This window comes from Carlito syrichta, unplaced genomic scaffold (genome assembly GCF_000164805.1).
Source record: "Carlito syrichta isolate Samal-C Ts95f unplaced genomic scaffold, Tarsius_syrichta-2.0.1 Scaffold307323, whole genome shotgun sequence".
NCBI lineage: Eukaryota > Metazoa > Chordata > Mammalia > Primates > Tarsiidae > Carlito > Carlito syrichta.
The window spans coordinates 17,374-35,008 of NW_007251419.1; positions in this window are offsets into that span (position 1 = coordinate 17,374).

The following is a 17,635-nucleotide window of genomic DNA, read 5'->3' on the forward strand; positions in this document are numbered from 1 at the left end:
TCCTTTTTTAGGTAGAGGAAGTTCCTTTTTTCCCTAGGTTGCTGAAAGATTTTATCTAGAGTGAATGCTGAATTTTGTCAAATGTTTGCTCTTTATTTACTAACCTGATCACATATCCTTTTTTCTTTAGGCTATTGATAAGCTAAATTAAACTGATTGGTGCTGGGTGTGGTGGCTCATGCCTATAATCCCAGCACTTTGGGAGGCTGAGGCGAGAGGATTGCCTGAACCCGAGGGCTGGAGACCAGCCTAGGCAACATGGTGAGACATTGTCTTCATAATAAATCAAGCAATTAGCCGGGTGTAGTAGTGTGCACCTTGCAGTTCCAGCTACTTGGAAGGCGGAGGCGGAAGGATTGCCTGAGCCCAGCAGGTTAATGCTGGTGTGGCTGTGAGCATGCCACTGCACTCTAACCTGGGCGATGGAGTGAAACTCCAACTCAAAAAAAAAAAAAGAAAAAGAAACTGACTGGTTTTCAAAAGTTGAAATAGATTTGCATTTCCAAGGTAAACCCCACTTGGTTATGATCATTTTTTTATTGCTGAATTCAATTTGCTACTATTTTGTTGAGAATTTTTGCTTATATGCTCGTGAATATTCTTTTCTTGTAATATCTTTGTCAGGTTTTAATATCAGAGTAAACTAGACTCATAAAATGAGTTAGGAAGTATCCATCATGTTCTACATTGTGGAAGAGATTGTGTAGGACTATTAATGGTACGAAAATGCTTGAGAAAACTTGCCAGTGAAGGCATCTAGGCCTGGAGTTTTCTTGGTTGGAAGTTTTTTTTTAACTATAAATTCATTGTTGCTAATAGACATAGGACTGTAAAATATATCTATTTCTTCTTGGGTGAGATTTTATAGTTTGTTTCAGGAAATTTTTACCTTTTCCCTTAATTGTCACATTTATATTATAATCTTTGTAGGGTCTGTGGTAATGCTCCCTCTTTCATTATTCATATTTATAAGTTGTCTTCTTTGTTTTTTTCTTGGTCAGTTTAACTAGAAGTTTATCGATTTTATTGGTGTTTCAAAGAATCATCTCTTGGTTTCACTGATTTTTTTTCTCTATTATTTTCCTGTTTTTAAATTTTATTAATTTCTGCTCTTTACTTCATTAATTTGTTAAATTAATCTCTCCTCTTATCTTTATTATTATTTCCTTTCATTTGTTTGCTTTGTGTTTAATGTGGTCTGCTTTTTCCTGTTTCTTTTTTTTTTTTTTTTTTTTTTTTTTGAGTTGAAGTCTCACTCTGTCACCCAGACTGGAGTGCAGTGGCCGCTCCCAGCCACTGCAGCCTTCCACCTCAGCCTTCCAAGTAGCTGGAACTACAGGCATACGCTACCACTCCCGGCTAATTTTTTGATTTATTGTAGAGATGAGGTCTCGCCAAATTGCCCAGGCGGGTCTTAAACCCGCAGGCTCGGGCATTCCACTCACCTCAGCCTCCCAAAGTGCTGGGATTACAGGCTGAGCCACCAAGCCCGGTTTTTTTCTGTTTCTTAACAAGGCATATACTTAGATCATTGGTTTGAGACATTTTTTTCTTTTATAATATGAACATTTACTGCTGTAAATTTCCCTCTAATATTATTCCCTCTAATCTAATATTTAATAGCTTCATCCTCAAAATTTTGATATGTTATGTTTAAATTTTTATTCAAATCTCATTAAAAATTTTTTTTCTTTGAAACTTCTCTTTGACTCATGGAAGTGTGGTGTTTAATTTCCGAGTGTTTGGATATTTTCCTGTTCTCTTTCTCCTATTATTTTCCAGTTTGATTCCATTATGGTTAGAAAACATACTTTGTATGATGTTAATTCTCTTAAATGAGTCTTGTTTTATGGCCTAGAAAATGACCTATTTTGATGAATATTCCACGTGCAAGATATTCCATGAGAACTGCTTGAGCCCTGGAATTTGAGGCTGCAGTGAGCTATTATTGCATCATTGCACTCCAGTCTGGGTGACAGAGCAAAGCCCTATCTCTAGAAAAAGAATAATAATAAATAATACTTATCTGCTATCATTAGGTTGTATTTTGTATAAATACAAATTGTTCCCATTTGGTTGGTAGAGCTGTTCAGTTCTTCTATATCTTTGCTGATTTTTTCTCCATTCGTTGTTTTTTTTTTTTCTGTCAGCACACTTTCATGTATTTTTTTTTTGAGTCGGAATCTCACTCTGTGGCCCAGACTGGAGTGCAGTGACCGCTCCCGGCCACCGCAGCCTCGACCTGCTGGGCTCCGGCGATCCTTCCACTCAGCTTTCCAAGTACCTGGAACTACAGGTGCGCACTACCACACCCAGCTAATTTTTTGATTTGTTGTAGAGATGAGGTCTCACCAAGTTGCCCGGGCGGGTCTTGAACCCGCGGGCTCAGGCAATCCACTCACCTCAGCCTCCCAAGGCGTGGGATTACAGGCTGAGCCACCGAGCCTGGCTACACTTTCATGTATTAACCATAATGTCAGAAGTGTCACATGAGAAAAAAGCCAGCTATAATAAATAATAATTACATTTTTCTAAAATGATATAAATATTAGCCTCTTGGTTGAACAGTAACGCCATATTTATTCTCATTGCAGTTTCTGCCTTCATTTCTTTAAATGGAAAAATAAGGTCAACTTAATTCTTTCTTCCCTCTGCTGCAGCAACGAGAATACGTGCTTGTGCTACTCATTCTACTTCCCAGTTGTTCAAAAGAGGTTTCTATCTACTTCCAATGCACAATTGAGTGGGTTACTTTATATCTCTCGTATATTGCTTACTCACAAACTAAAGAAGCTGGTGTGCTGGTATTCCAAAATGCTAGAAAAGACAGCATTTCATAAAAAAAAAAAAAAAAAGGGATGCTGAGCTAATGAATAGACAAAACCAGACTCTCTAGCCACTTTCTGCCAGTGATACTCTGTGTTACCTTGATAGGTTTCTTACTATGCTCAAAGTTCATTTTTCCAATATGTGAGTGAGATTGTTTAGCTAAACTGCCTCTAAGGCCCCTGATAGTCCCAAATCTTTTATTCTCATTCCCATTTGTTTGATTCTGGTGTTTGTCAATAGAATAAAGGAGGGAATATTAGGCTTTTTATTTTAATTTGTGTTACAAGAATATTTTCATGGCCATAAGTAAACTTTTCTTTCTGAACCAAGTAAAATAAAACTTCCATGTCCCAGTTAGCTGGTTATTATTTATGAGGGCTAATAAGCAGTAAAGTAAAAAGAAAAACAAATTAGATCTTTAGATTTGATTTTAGAGTATACTTGCCTTTTGATCTGTTGACACTACAAATAAGAAGGGAGAGAAGAAATTAAGAACATTTTTACCCAGGCTGAATTATATTTATTTGTGGTGCGATATTGTAATGTAACAGATTTTTCTTGTTTGACATTAAAATTTTTTCTGAAGATTGGATGAAACTCTTCTATAGTATTTCTTCTCTGTATTTGGAGATCTAGTTCTATATAAAATACAGTATGGAGAATTAGAACAGCATGAATGCTAATGTTCAACCGTAGAGGAGTCATCCAGTACATTAGACATAATCAGGTCTATACCTAGGCCTATATGTCGTGCGAGTTGCCCACTTCTGAATCTGGGTGATTGGTGTTGACTATCAGTCTCTTGTGCTTAGGAAGTAAACATTCTGAAAACTGAAGATCACCTGCTTCTTTAAAATATGCCCAACTTCAAGTTCTCTTTACTCTTTTCAAAAGGTTTAATGAGTTGCACTGTATCACAGTATTTAAAATAAGAAGCATATTCAAGGCTTGATGTTATTGTACTTCAAAACGTTTTAGCTGACAGGAATTATTGAGGGGAAATGCAACTGTCTTGGCGTGACCGAGATTCTGATTCTCATTGCAACTCACCTGACTGGTGTTGCTTCCCTTTTATAACCTGTAAAAGAAACTGGGTCAGGCACAGTAATTCATTCCTGTAATCCCAGCACTTTGGGAGGCCAAGACAGGAGGATTGCTTGAGTCAGGAGTTCGAGACCAGCCTGACCCCATGTCTAAAAAAAAAACAAGAAAATTAACTGGGAGTGGAAAGTTTCTGTCAGCACAACTTTCACGTATTAACCACAATGTCAGAAGTGTCATATGAGGAAAAAAGCCATCTACAATAAATAATAATTGCAATAAATAATAATTACTTGTGGTTCCAGCTGCTTAGGAGACTGAGGAGGGAGGATCTCTTAAGCCCATGGTTTGCAGCTGCAGTGAACCATGATCGGGCCACATTGCACTTCAGCCCAGGTGACAGAGCGAGACCTTCAAAACAAGCAAACAAATAAACAACAACAAAAAAAAAGGAGGAGGGGGAAGAAAATAAATTAGTTTCATGCTTGGAAAAATAAATAAAAAATTCATCAACTTGTACCAGAAGAGAAAAATAGACTCTTCATTGATTCTATCAATTACTGAGAGAGGTATATTGAGGATAGATCTATTTTTCCTTTAATCCTGTTAGTTTTACTTCATGTACTTTAAAGTCATGTTAACAAATACATATAAATCTAAATTGCTATGTCTTCTTGGTAAATTAAGCCTTTCCCTCTTTATTGCTGGTAATTTTATATACTGTAAAGTCTTCTATTGGAGAAAAAGATGGCCACTCCAGCTCTCTTTGATTTACGTTAGCATGGTATAGTTTTTTTTTATTCTTTACTTTTAGCTTACTTATATCATTATGCTTGAAGTGGGCTTCTTGTAGACAGCATATAGTTGAATTATTTTTTAAAAAATCATTCTGAAAATCTCTGTCTTTAGAGACAGATATGTTTAGACCATTCACCTACAGTCAGTGTAATTATTTAAATTTTGGTCTATAATTATATTGTTTGTTTTCTGCTTATTCCTTTTGTTTGTTCTTTTCTGCCTTCTTATGGGTTATTTGAACACTTTTTATTTTAAAAAGTTTTGTTGCATTTAAAAAGTATATGTACACACATTATTAAACCAATATTTTACCACTTCAAATAGAATCTAGAAATTTTACTATGTATTTCCCTTTGTCCTTCTCCTCAGTTGTCTTATGTCTCTAAATACATTGAAAATTTCAGGCCGGGCTCAGTGACTCAGCCTGTAATCTCAGTACTTTGTGAGGCCAAGGTGAGTGGATTGCCTGAGACCACGGGTTCAAGACTCGCCTGGGCAACTGGGGGAGACATCGTCTCTACAATAAATCAAAAATTAGCTGGACATGGTAGTGCATACCTGTTGTTCTGGCTACTTGGAAGACTGAGGTGGAAGGATCTCCGGAGGCCAGCAGGTTGACACTGGGGTGGCTGTGAGTGTGCCACTGCACTCCAGCCTGGGTAACAGAGTAAGACTTCAACTCAAAAAAAAATTTCATCAGGTAATATTATACTTTTTGTTGTTAATCAGCAAATAGATTTTAAAGAACCTAAAGGAGAGAGATGGTCTATTATATTTACCCTAGATATTTATCACTCTTGTTGCTCTCCCTCCATTCCTGATGTCCCAGGTTTCCTTCTGGTGGCAGTGCATTCTCTTAGTTTTTCTTCATCTGAGAATGTCTTTATGCCACCTTCATTTTTGAAGGATATTTTCACTGAGTAGAGAATTATGGGTTCATGGTTCTTTTTTATTTTTAAAATTTATTATTTATTTATTTTTGAGTTGGAGTCTCACTCCGTCGCCCAGCATGTAGTGCAGTGGCATGCTCCCGGCCACTGCAGTCTCTACCTACCGGGCTCTGGCAATCCTTCGCCTCAGCCTTCCAAGTAGCTGGAACTACAGGCATGCGCTACCACAACTGGTTAATTTTTGATTTATTGTAGAGATGAGGTCTCGCCAAGTTGCCCAGGGAGGTCTCGAACCCGCGGGCTCAGGCAATCCACTCTCCTCAGCCTCTCAAAGTGCTGGGATTACAGGCTGAACCACTGAGCCTGGCTGGGGTTCACAGTTCTTTATTTCAGCATCTTAAAAATATTGCTTAACTTCTTTTGTCTCATAATCTCAGATAAGAAAGTCACAGTCATGCAAATTTTGTTCCTTTATAGTAATGCATCGTTTTTCTTTGGTTGTTTGCAGTATTTTTTCTGTTTTTCATTTTCAGCAGTCTGATTATGTGTTGAGTATGGGTTCCTTTATGTTTATTCTATCTGGGGTTTGCTGAGCTTCTTGATTCTGTAGGTATGACTTTGCCATGTTTGAGAAGTTTTTGACCATTATTTCTTCAAATATTTTTCTACACCACACTTTTTCCCCTCTCCTTCTGGAACTTTGATGAGACAAATGGTAGACATTTTGGTATTGTTCCACTGGTTCTTTATTATTTATTTTTGGAAAATGAATATATATATATATTTTTTTGAGTTGGAGTCTCACTTTGTTGTCCAGGCTGGAGTGCAGTGGCACACTCACGGCTACAGCAGCCTTGACTGCTAGGCTCAGGCAAGCCTTCTGCCTCAGCCTTCCAAGTAGCTGGAACTACAGGTGCCCGCCACCATGCCCAGCTAATTTTTTGACTTACTGTAGAGACGCGGTCTCACCAAGTTGCCCAGGCTGGTCTCAAACCCCTAGGCTCTGGCAATTCTCTCGCCTCCACTTCCCAAAGTGCTGGGATTACAGGCTTGAGCCACTGTGCCTCGTCTAGGAAAATAGAAATTTTTTTGGAATAAGAATATGACTTTTCCTCAAGATGACTCTGACAGTGGTGTATAGTTGATATCTCTTTAAAAAATATTTGGCTATATAACTTTGAAATTACAGCTCATGAGAACATTTTTTTCCTTTGAAACCATAGAGCGACATTTCAAAGGAGTAAAACCATATGTTTTCAATCATTATATCAGATTCCCACTTTTTAATCCCTTATCTTCTCCATAACCTTAATTTATTTTGTAAAAACCAGTGGACTTCAGAAACTGCAGACATGTCAACTTTGACCTGACAACTCAATTGCTACAATTTTGTAAGTCACTTTTTTCAGTGTTGATCCCTTAACAAATGTGGCATCTTCACTTTTTTCAGTGTTGGTCCCTTAACAAAATGTGGCAACTGTGACTTCTTGGGATCAGAGGAATTCCGTTTTAACCCCTTATTGTCATTTGTGTGATATTTTTCTAGAACAGTAAGAACTGTTGAGTCAGGAAAACATTTGCCAGATGGCATATAAAATCATAACTCTTGTCTTAGCAGGGCACTATTAGTTGCTCACCAGTTAGCAAAAGCGGGAAACTGTCATTTGAATTACATTTGTCCAACATCTGACTTCAGGAGCAGACTGAAAAACACAAGGGAAGAATAGAATTTATGGCCAAATTACTTTTGGAAGCTAGAGATTTTTTTTGGTTGTTGTTTTTGAGACACAGTCTCACTTTGTTGCCCAGGTTGAATAGAGTACAGTGGCATGATCACAACTCACTGTAGCCTCACACTCCTGGTCTCAAGTAATCCTCCCACTTCAGCCTCCTGAGTAGCTGGGACTACAATCACGTGCCACAATACCTAGTCAATTTTTAAAATTTGTTTTGTACAGATAAAGTCTTGCTATGTTGCCCAGGTTGGTCTTGAACTTCTGGGCTCAAGCAATCCTTCCACCTCAGCCTCGAAAGTACTGGAATTACAGGCGTGAGCTACCATACCCGGTGAGCTACAGGTTGTTTAAAGTCTTGTTTTCCTGAACTCTTCATTTCCTATCATCTCCTTGGTACATTCTGATTCCCTGAGATTGTTGGTCCACTGGCCAAAAGGCTGGGATTTATTTACCTTGTTCTGTGATGCACTTCCTATGACCATGCCTGCATCTGGGGCCAGGCAGTGAGAAGACAGACAGAGAGAGAGAGAGAGAGAGAGAGAGAGAGAGAGAGAGAGAGAGAGAGAGAGAGAGAGGATGTATAAAGTATCAAGGATTCATCCCACTCTCCTAGGAGCACAGCTCCTTTGATGGAAAAGGAAATTTCCCTTCCCTCAGTGTTTTAGATTCCCTCTGGCCCCTTTTCTTGTTGCTGCCACAGAATTACTTGGGAATTGGGGTACAAAATAGCAGAGAAAAGGAAAAGAGAAAAGTGGGGTATCTCTGCATTCTCTGAACATTCGGAGATCTCTTTCCTGCCCCTTAAGCTAGATCTAGAAGGATTTTTCCTGAGCTCCCATAGATGCCCACTTTGGGTTTCAGGCCTCATTGAGTTCAGGTTAGGGGATACCAGAGGAAAAAATACAGTAAATTCAGTGCTATGATATGATAGTTAAAATATATTCTTCTTCCCAATCTGCTTGCTTTGAGAGTCTGCATACAGTTCCTCTATGCATTCTGTGCAGAATTTATAGCTGCATTCATTGAGAGAGATGGTGTGAAGCATGTTTATTCCTTCATACCTGGAACTGGAACTTCTCCCTACTAGGATTTTGATTATGATTGCATTGAATCTATAGATCAATTTGAGAAAAATCGACATTTTCACACTATGGAGTCTTCTGTTCTATGAACAAAGCATAGCCTTCCATTTATTTGGATCTTCTTTAATTTCTCTCAGTGATGTTTTGTAGTTTTCAGTATTGATTACACACATCTTTTGTCAGATTTATCCCTAAATATTTCATATTTTTGATGCTATAAGTGGTATTGCTATTTTTCATTTCAATTCCAATGGCTTGTTGAAAGTCTATTGAAACACAACTGAATTTTGTATTTTGGCCTTGTGTATTGCAACCTTGCTAAACTCATTTATAGTTCCAGTAGCTTTAATGCAGGTTCTTTAGAATTTTCTCTATAGATAATCATATTGTATATAAACAAAGGCAGTCTTACTTCTCCATTTTGTATTCTGTTGCCTTTAAGGTCTTTTTCTTGTTTCATTGTACCGCACAGACCCTCCAGTACAATACTCAATAGAAGTGGAAGGACCAGATGTCCTTGTTCCTGATCTTAGGGAGAAAGCATTCAATCTTTCATCACAAGTATGCTAGTGCCACCTTTCTTTGTAGATACCCTTTAACAGATTTGAGGACGTTCTCTTTCTTCCTAGTTTGCAGAGAGCTTTTTATTTTTTAATCAATAATGAATGTTGGATTTTGTCAAATAATATTTCTGCATCTAATGAGAGATCATATTTTTTTGTTTCTCAGCGATAGCAAATTTTATTTTGATTTTTGAATGTTAAATCACCTTACTTCCCTGGGACAAATTCCATTTGGTTATGGCATGGGAGGACCGTGAAAGCCTGTTCCCTGACATGTGCCCTCTCATTGAGTTTGGGAAATGTGTAATGCAGTAAGGATAAGGAGGTGGTGGGAATTGCAGGGGACTCATGCCCTAGAGTAGAGACTCTTGGGTTATAATTGGGGTTCATTCACTCTTTGTTTCTTCTCCACCCTCAACTGGGGGACCTTACCCTTAGAGAATCTCCTGTACCTCTGTCCAAGTAAGAATGTCCCCTTAGGTCATAACACTCTGCCCTCAGGACAGAAGTATGTACCTGTTGTTTCTACTCCCTAACCTGGTCAGGGTCTAGCGCTACTGTTAGTATCTCTTCCCTCAAACTTCTTCTGGCCTCAGAGTCCTGTTTTCTTGCCTCGCAGTTACTACAGGATCTGATGAGGGCAATAGGGGGCAGAGAGGAGGGCAAGCCTAGAAAGCTCTCCCCAACCCACACCCTGCTAGGGACTGCCCTGCCCTGCTCCCCTCTGAGCTGGTGTTCCCCTCACCAGATCCCAATCTCTTCTGTCTCCCTAGGGGTTTCCTACAGATCTTTTTATTTTCTGCTCTCCAACAGCTTCACTCCCACTTGTGTGGCATCTCCATGGTCGGGTTTGACTGATCGATCTTGCAGCCCATGTTAATCCTGCTTTGCCTGAAAGAAAAGTTGATATCTGTATTTCATGAACTGGAAGTCAACCTGTAACAGAGAACTCAACAGCAACACCAGGCACATCAAGATAATAGAGTGATACCATCCTAGTAATGAATAGAAAGATATTTGACCTTGAATTCTATACTTAGCAAAATTATCAGTCACTCTATCCGAGCCTCCCACAGGGGAAGTGCTCACCCCCAACATCCTGTACGTCGATGCTACCATTTCAGTCTTTGTTAATGGTTGGCTTTGTATTAATACACCAATGTAAAAGCAATCCCAAACCACTGATTAAGTAAAACAAATCAAAGTTAGCAATTTTGGGGGATTGCAGTGGAGGCAGATTATTAGATCTGTCATGATATAGTTGTTATATTTTCCCTGTAAAACTTTTAGAATGTGAAGTAAAAGCCTTCTCTTTCTCAACCCCTTCAGTTCATTCCCCAGAGGTAACCACTGTTAATAGGGGTTTGTGCCTGCTCCCAGAATTTTCATTTTTTCATGTCGTAAGTTTATTTACAAACATATTCAGTATGCCATGAGTTCAAGAGTTTGATCCACTTTTCTAAGAGACTGCACATCTTCAAGTCATATCTGTCAAATGGATAAACTAAAACATCCTTACTTCTTAAGCAGTTGGTGTCTTACTATAAAGAAAAGTGCAGCAAACCCAGATCCAAAGTACAATGTCAACATTGCTAGCAACCGCCACTTGTTTTCCACCAAAAATGGTAGATTCTTCCCTGGGTCCTCTTTGGTTTTTTTGGTTTTTTTTTTGAGTTGGAGTCTCACTCTGTCACCCAGACTGGAGTGCAGTGGCCGCTCCCGGCCACCGCAGCCTCGACCTGCTGGGCTCCGGCAATCCTTCCGCCTCTCCTTCCGCCTCAGCCTTCCAAGTAGCCAGAATTACAGGCATGTGCTACCACGCCTGGCTGATTTTTTTATTTATTGTAGAGATGAGGTCTCGCTGCCCAGGCGGGTCTCGAACCCTCGGGCTCAGGCAATCCACTCACCTCAGCCTCCCAAAGGCGCAGGATTACCTCTTTGTAGTGGCTCCTGCGGACCAGGCAGGAGTCACATGACGCTGCTGCAAGCTCCCAGAAAGGGTAGAGACCGAAGGCGGAAAAAATGGTGGCACCACCCTAAGTCCACCCTTTTCACGACCTTGTTCCCCTGTGTGCAGGGACTGAAAAAGCTGCCCCTAGAATTTCTATGCATATTTATATATGTGTGTGTGCACGTGTGCATGCCTGTGCATGTGTCTTGCATGAATTGCAACATGCTGTAGAACGTTTTGTAACTCTTTTCTTTTGGCAACATGTCTTACCATTTTGCTACAAAGAGAACTCCCTCATTAGTACTTTTTTTTTTTTTTTTTTGAGATGGAGTCTCACTCTGTCGCGCAAGCTGAAGTGCAGTGGCACACTCATGGTTACCCCAACATCGACTTGCTGGGCTCCAGCGATCCTTCTGCCTCAGCCTTCCAAGTAGCCAGAACTACAGGCACTCGCTACCACATCCAGATAAATTTTATTTATTGTAGAGACGCTGTCTTGCCAAGTTGCCCAGGCTGGTCTCAAACCTGCAGGCTCAGGCAATCCACTGGCCTCGGCCTCCCAAAGTTCTGGGATTACAGGCTGAGCCACCAGGTCCCACCTCTCATTAGTTTTAAAGACTGCATTAAAACACCATTACGTGGCTATACCTCAATGTGGCCAAACTTTTTTGATGAACATTTGTCTTGTTTCTAGTCTTTTGATTGTTGCAAATGAGGTAGAAATGAACACACCTGTGTGAGTGTCCTTCTGCTTTCCTAAGAATGCATCTGAAAGGTAACTTCCTACCTTGAAGCAGAATTGCTCAGTCAGAGCATTTTGGAGTTTGACTGATATTGTCAAATTACCATTTCATGGCATGGGGCCAATCCACACTTATGTATTTCATATCCTGACTGGCACTGGATTTATCAGTCTTTTTTTTTTTTTTTTTTTTTGAGTTGGAGTCTTTCGCCCAAGCTGAAGTGCAGTGGCACTTCGACCTGCTGGGCTCCGGCAATCCTTCCGCCTCAGTCTTCCAAGTAGCCGGAACTACAGATGCGCGCTACCACACCTGGCTACTTTTTTTGATTTATTGTAGAGACTAGGTCTCGCCAAGTTGCTCGAGCTGGTCTTGAACTTGCGGGCTCAGGCGATCCACTTGTCTCGGCTTCCCAAAGTGCTGGGATTACAAGCTGAGCCACCAAGCCCGGCCCTTTTTTCTTTTAATGAGATAAAGATGCTATTTAATTCTTGTGCTTTGAGCTTAATGTTTATTATTTGTAGTGTCTTTTGTAGACCTTTGGCTCATGGAAGCTTATTACCTCCTCATCCTCCTTCAATAACCACAAGAATAAAGGGAGCTAACTGAATAACCATTAAGCATTTGTATAATCATGGCAATTAACTTGTCTTAACTTTTACAATACTACCCTAAACAAATCTGGAAACAAAATTTGAAACTAACAAAAGTTTGAATATTCACTCTTTTAAAAAATTATGTCTTCTTTATATAGTGAGTCCAACCTTCTAGAAAGGTGGGTTAAAAATGTACAGTGCTGTTTAGACCAGTGAATATACCTTCTAAAGAGAACTATAAGAAAATAAGAAAACATTACTTTTTTTTTCTTTAAGAACACTTATCTTAGTAGGAGCGGTAGTGTGCACTTGCAGTCCCAGATACTTGAGAGGCTGAGGTAGGAGGATCACCTGTTTTTAATAGTGAAAAAATATAAAAATGCCAACCTCCACCAATAGAGGAATGGTCATGTAATGTATAGCCCAACTGAAGACGATTAAGTAACAGTTAAAATTCAGATTTTACTCTGAGGCTAAGGTGGGAGAATCACTTGAACCCTGGAGTTTGAGGCTTCAGTGAGCCATGATGGCACCACTGCCCTCCAGCCTGGGCAACAGAGTGAGACTGTGTCTAAGAAAACCTCCCACCCAAAAAAGGAAAACTTAAAAAAGTGAAATCATTCTTTAAGTAGTACATGACAGATCTGTAAGACGTATTGAGTGAAAGCACAATGTAGAACAATATGGATGATGTGATACCGTCTATGGAAGTATCAAGGAAAAAAAAGAATCTTTCCACAGATCCGTATATTTGAATGAATGTAAAGTAAAAGGTTTGGAAGGATAAACACAAAAATGTTAACAGTGTTTCTATCTAAAGAGTGGAGGAGGCGGAGCTAGGTGACTCAGCCTATAATCCCAGCACTTTGGGAGGCTGAGGTGAAGGGATTGCCTGAGCCCAATGGGTTCGAGGACAGCCTGGGCAACTTGGCAAGCCCTCATCTGTAAAATAAATAAAAAATTAGTTGGGCGTGGTAGTGCGCGCCTGTAGTTCTGTAGTTCCGGCTACTTGGAAGGCTGAGGCGGAAAGATCACCGGAGCCCAGTGGTCGACGCTGGGGTGGCCATGAGTGTGCCACTGCATTCCAGCCTGCAGCCTGGGTGACAGAGTCAGACTCCAACTCAAAAGAAAAAAAAAGAGTGGAGGAAGGGGACTGGAACTGGGGATGACACTATGACCCATCTAAAGAGAGCCTTAGCCTGGTCTATAATCTTAAATTTTATTCAAAACAGATTCAAGTATTACCAGCAGACTTCAAAAATTAATTTTAAAAACTTTAAAGAGAGATAAAACATGATCTATGGCCTGGGTGCAACTGGCATGTCTGAGCAGTCGCTCTCCCTCCGCCCTCCCCAGCTTCCATAGCCTTCTGGGGTGCCTCCTTCCCTCCTTCTCGCCACCCCCCCCACAGAGGAAATCTGGCTGTAATCCCAACTGAATGTTTCCTAAACAGCATGAAGAAAGAGCAAGCTGTTTTGCAAGCAGTAGCCAAGAGGGCCCGTTATCCCACAGGCAGTTGGACTTCACCCTGGGGTTGGGGGTGTTTGGGAAATCTAAGTGGGAAGGAGGGAGGGCAGTGTGTGTGTGTGTGTGTGTGTGTGTGTGTGTGTGTGTGTGTGTGTGTGTGTGTGTGTGTGTGTGTGTTTCCTCAAATGACTATAGTCTTGAGATGTAGCAGTTTCAGCAGTGCCCTCCAGAGGCCACCACCAGAGAGGGGAGCTGGAGGGTAATTTATGGGGCAAGGCTTGTTTGGAATATCTCCGCTGGGAGCCACATTCTCCTGGTTACTCTATATGCTGAGAAGTCTTTTGAACTTCAGAAACATTCAGGCCAGACAAATAGGGCTTAGATGAAGGATCAGCAGAGGTACAGACAGGGGAGACCGACAGCCTTGCAGTGACCCCAGTTGGGTCATTATTAATTGGTTGGAAACATTGCAAAGTGACACAGCATCTCCAGCCCCTGCACACATGTGAGCCCACAGACCCAGCCCTGAACCTAAGGCAGGGGTTGTGGGGATTCTGCATCTTGAAAATTCTCCCACCTCCACGCAGGTAGGGAACTCAGGGAATTTTAATGTCATTCTTTTAAAAGACCTTTCAAACATTTGTTGCCTTGTAGTTGCCTTTGAGAAAGCACAGCAGGCCTCTTGACTGGCAGGCCTCTTGACTGGCAGGCCTCTTGACAGCATCTCAGTGATGCTGCCTGCCGGGTTTTCCTCTCAGCTTTTGGGCCGGCCTCTCCAGTGTACCCTTCACAACCGCTGTTCCAAGTGAGCTTTCTAAGATGTAACTCTGACCAGGGACTCCTCTGTTTCACAGACTGCATGGCTTCCCAGGGCTTCAGGACAAGAACTTCTCTGCAGGTCAGCAAGAGTGTGGCATCCTGGGCCTCTGCCTTTGCTGTGTCATTCTCTGGGCCCAGAATGTTCTCCTCTCCCTGTGTTCACTTGGTTAGTTTGGAAACATACTTCACAGGAGTCTCAAGCATCAAACCCTCAAGAAAGTCTTCCTTTGTCACGGGCCCTTAGGGGGTCATTTATTTGCTTTTCTGTTTCCTGTGTGAGCTCCTTGAGGACCAAGATGAGGCCTATGCTCTTTTAGTGGAGCATGCTCAATGCCCAGCACAGCACCTGACAAGGCTCAAAAAATCTTTTTGAAGAAAGGGCTGAATGAAAGGCCAGAACAAGCGTGCAGAAGTAACTGGCCAAGAGTACTGGTTTGGGAGTCAAGAGACCTGACATTGAGATTGCACCATTCTGTTGCCCTTGGCGAAGTTACTTCCTTTCCAGGGCTCCCCCTTTCTCAGTTCTGCAATGAGGGGTTTGCATTAAATGTCTTTTCCCTCTTGAGTCTTTTTTTTTTTTCCCTTTTCTGAGTCGGGATCTCACTCTGTCATCCAGGCTGGAGTGCACTGGCACAATTACAGCTCACCACAGCCTCAAACTCCTAAGCTCAGGTGATCCTCTCCCCTCAGCCTCCTGAGTAGCTGGGATTACAGGTATGTGCCACCATGCCTGGTTAATTTTTTTTTTTGTAGAGACAAGGTCTTACTACATTGCCTAGGCTGGTCTCAAACTCCTGGGCTCAAGCAATTCTCCTGTCTTGGCCTCCCAAAGTGCTGGGATTACGGCTACGATTCACCATGCCTGACCCCTTTTGAATCTTGACAATTCCCTTACAAGAATAAAAGGACACTAATACTCAGGGTTGGTGAAGGTGCCAGGGAATGTGATGGGAGATACAATCTTCACCAGGCTATTTGACTATACACATTGAAAAGCCTTCAAATGTGCACGCCCAAATATGCAGAAATTTTACTTCTGAGACTTCTTGCCTAAGGAAATAATTGAAGATATAATTAGAGATTTAATGCCACAGATATTCGCTTTAGTATTGTTTAAAATAATAAAAATAGGAAACAACCCAAGTACCTAACAAGGGAAGATTAGTTAATAAATCACACAAAATATTTATACAAATATTATGCAGATGTAAAAATGAAATAAATCTATATATTACTGACATAGGAAGATGTCCAGGCTAAAGCTGTTAAGTACTAAAAGTAGATAGTAAAAAATATTTAATTTTTTTCTTATCACTTTTTAAAAATATCTATGATATCTATGTATAGGATATCCCATTATTAAATGGGGTATTAGTGAGTGATGGAGTTATGGGATAGTATTTTCCTTCCTATTGCTCATTTATGTGAAAAACAATGATAAACCTTGTTAGGTTAAGATATATCCCCAGCAGGACCTCCACATGTTAGGTCAGGCCCAATGGGGGGAGGAAGGTGAGTGTATGCTATCTGGTGCTGTGTGAGAGATGCAAAGAATTGCACAGAAGTTAGACTGGAAAATATAGTTCATTTAGAAAGCAAATTAGAGAGAGGAGAGAGAAGAGATTCACCTCTCCAAGGTAGGAGAGGGGGCCAATGCTTAGAAAAACATGGTGGTGGCCATAGCTCAAAGAGCACATGGACACACCAGAGTTTAGTAAAGCAATGGCAAATGAGGGCAGGAATGGAGGGGAAGAGGGAAGCAAGGAAAGAGGGGAAGGGAAGGAAAGGGAAGGAAAGGGAGAAGAGGAGAGAGAGAAGATTCACCTCCTCAAGGTAGGAGAGGGGGCCAAAGCTTAGGAAAAATGGCCTGGCCATAGCTCAAAGAACACATGGCTAGACCATAGCTTAGCAAGGCAATAGCAACTACTGTTTGATGTTGAATGCCTTTTAACCCTTCCCTTTGATTGGGGCGGGTAGTTGAGGTGATTAGGTGGTGGTCTGCTCCACATCATCACAAAGGGCGGTTAAGCACAGGTATTGACTTAAGGTGATGAACGGGAGGTAGATGGGTGGGCTAGTTACACATGATTGCTGCCATGGTGATGGGGTCTGGGTCCACCTGTGTCATGAAGGTCACGAAGAACTGATTAGATTAACTTGGGTCCTTACAGGTGGAGGCAAATACTTGAAATAGAAAAGCTAATTAGTAAAAAACAAGCTGGGGAGGGGGTTGTAAAACAATTATCAATAGCTACCTCAGAGAAACCTCTTCTGCCCTTGGCTAGTGATTAGAGGGTAAGTTAAAGTGAACTGCTAGAGAAACATGACAAAGTTAAGCAATGTTAAAATGACTGCTCATTGGTTATATTGGCTCCATCTTATGTCCTTTCAAACCTCAAAAGAAAAAAAATTACCCACATCTCACTTGATTATAAGTAATTTCAATTTATTCTTGATTTTTGCTCATTTGTGTTCTCTGACTTCTCAATGAAGATATATGACTTGTAGGATTAAAAAGTATTTCCAAAAGCCTATAAAAGTTTAGAACCTGATTCACAAAAAGCCACTTGAGCAAGTTCATACGTAGCGAGTCATTGGCAGAGCAAGGCTGAAAGAACAGCCTCCTCTCTCATGGGCCCCTGGGTTCTGCTTCCCAGCAGGTGACAAGATCCTTGAGCACACTGGGTAGATGTTTTGAGTGTGTTGCTTTCCCTTGTTCCTTGGCCAAGATGTAGTCTGAGCACAGAAGACAAGAATGAGTGGCAGAAAATTGGCTGAAGGTAGGAGGTGGGGCTAGACCAAAACAGGATAGGAGAGCCACGTGCTCAGCCTGACCAGGGCCCAGGGAGGTGGACACAGTCATAAGTTGTAGGGACTTTTCCTGCCTGAGAATGGCAGTCCTTTTGCCAACCTTTCTCAAGACAGAAACTTTCCCCTCTTTTATTTCAGAATGATCCTGAATCATTAACCCAAATCCTCCCAACTACACTAAACTTGTCCCAGAAAGGCCCTGGGCTATGTTACCCAACTGGCCACTAACCACAACCAGTTCTGCTCTTTCCTGGTTCCTGAAATCCAGGAGCAGATGGTGGAGTGTTGGAGGGTGGGGTTGGGTTGGACATA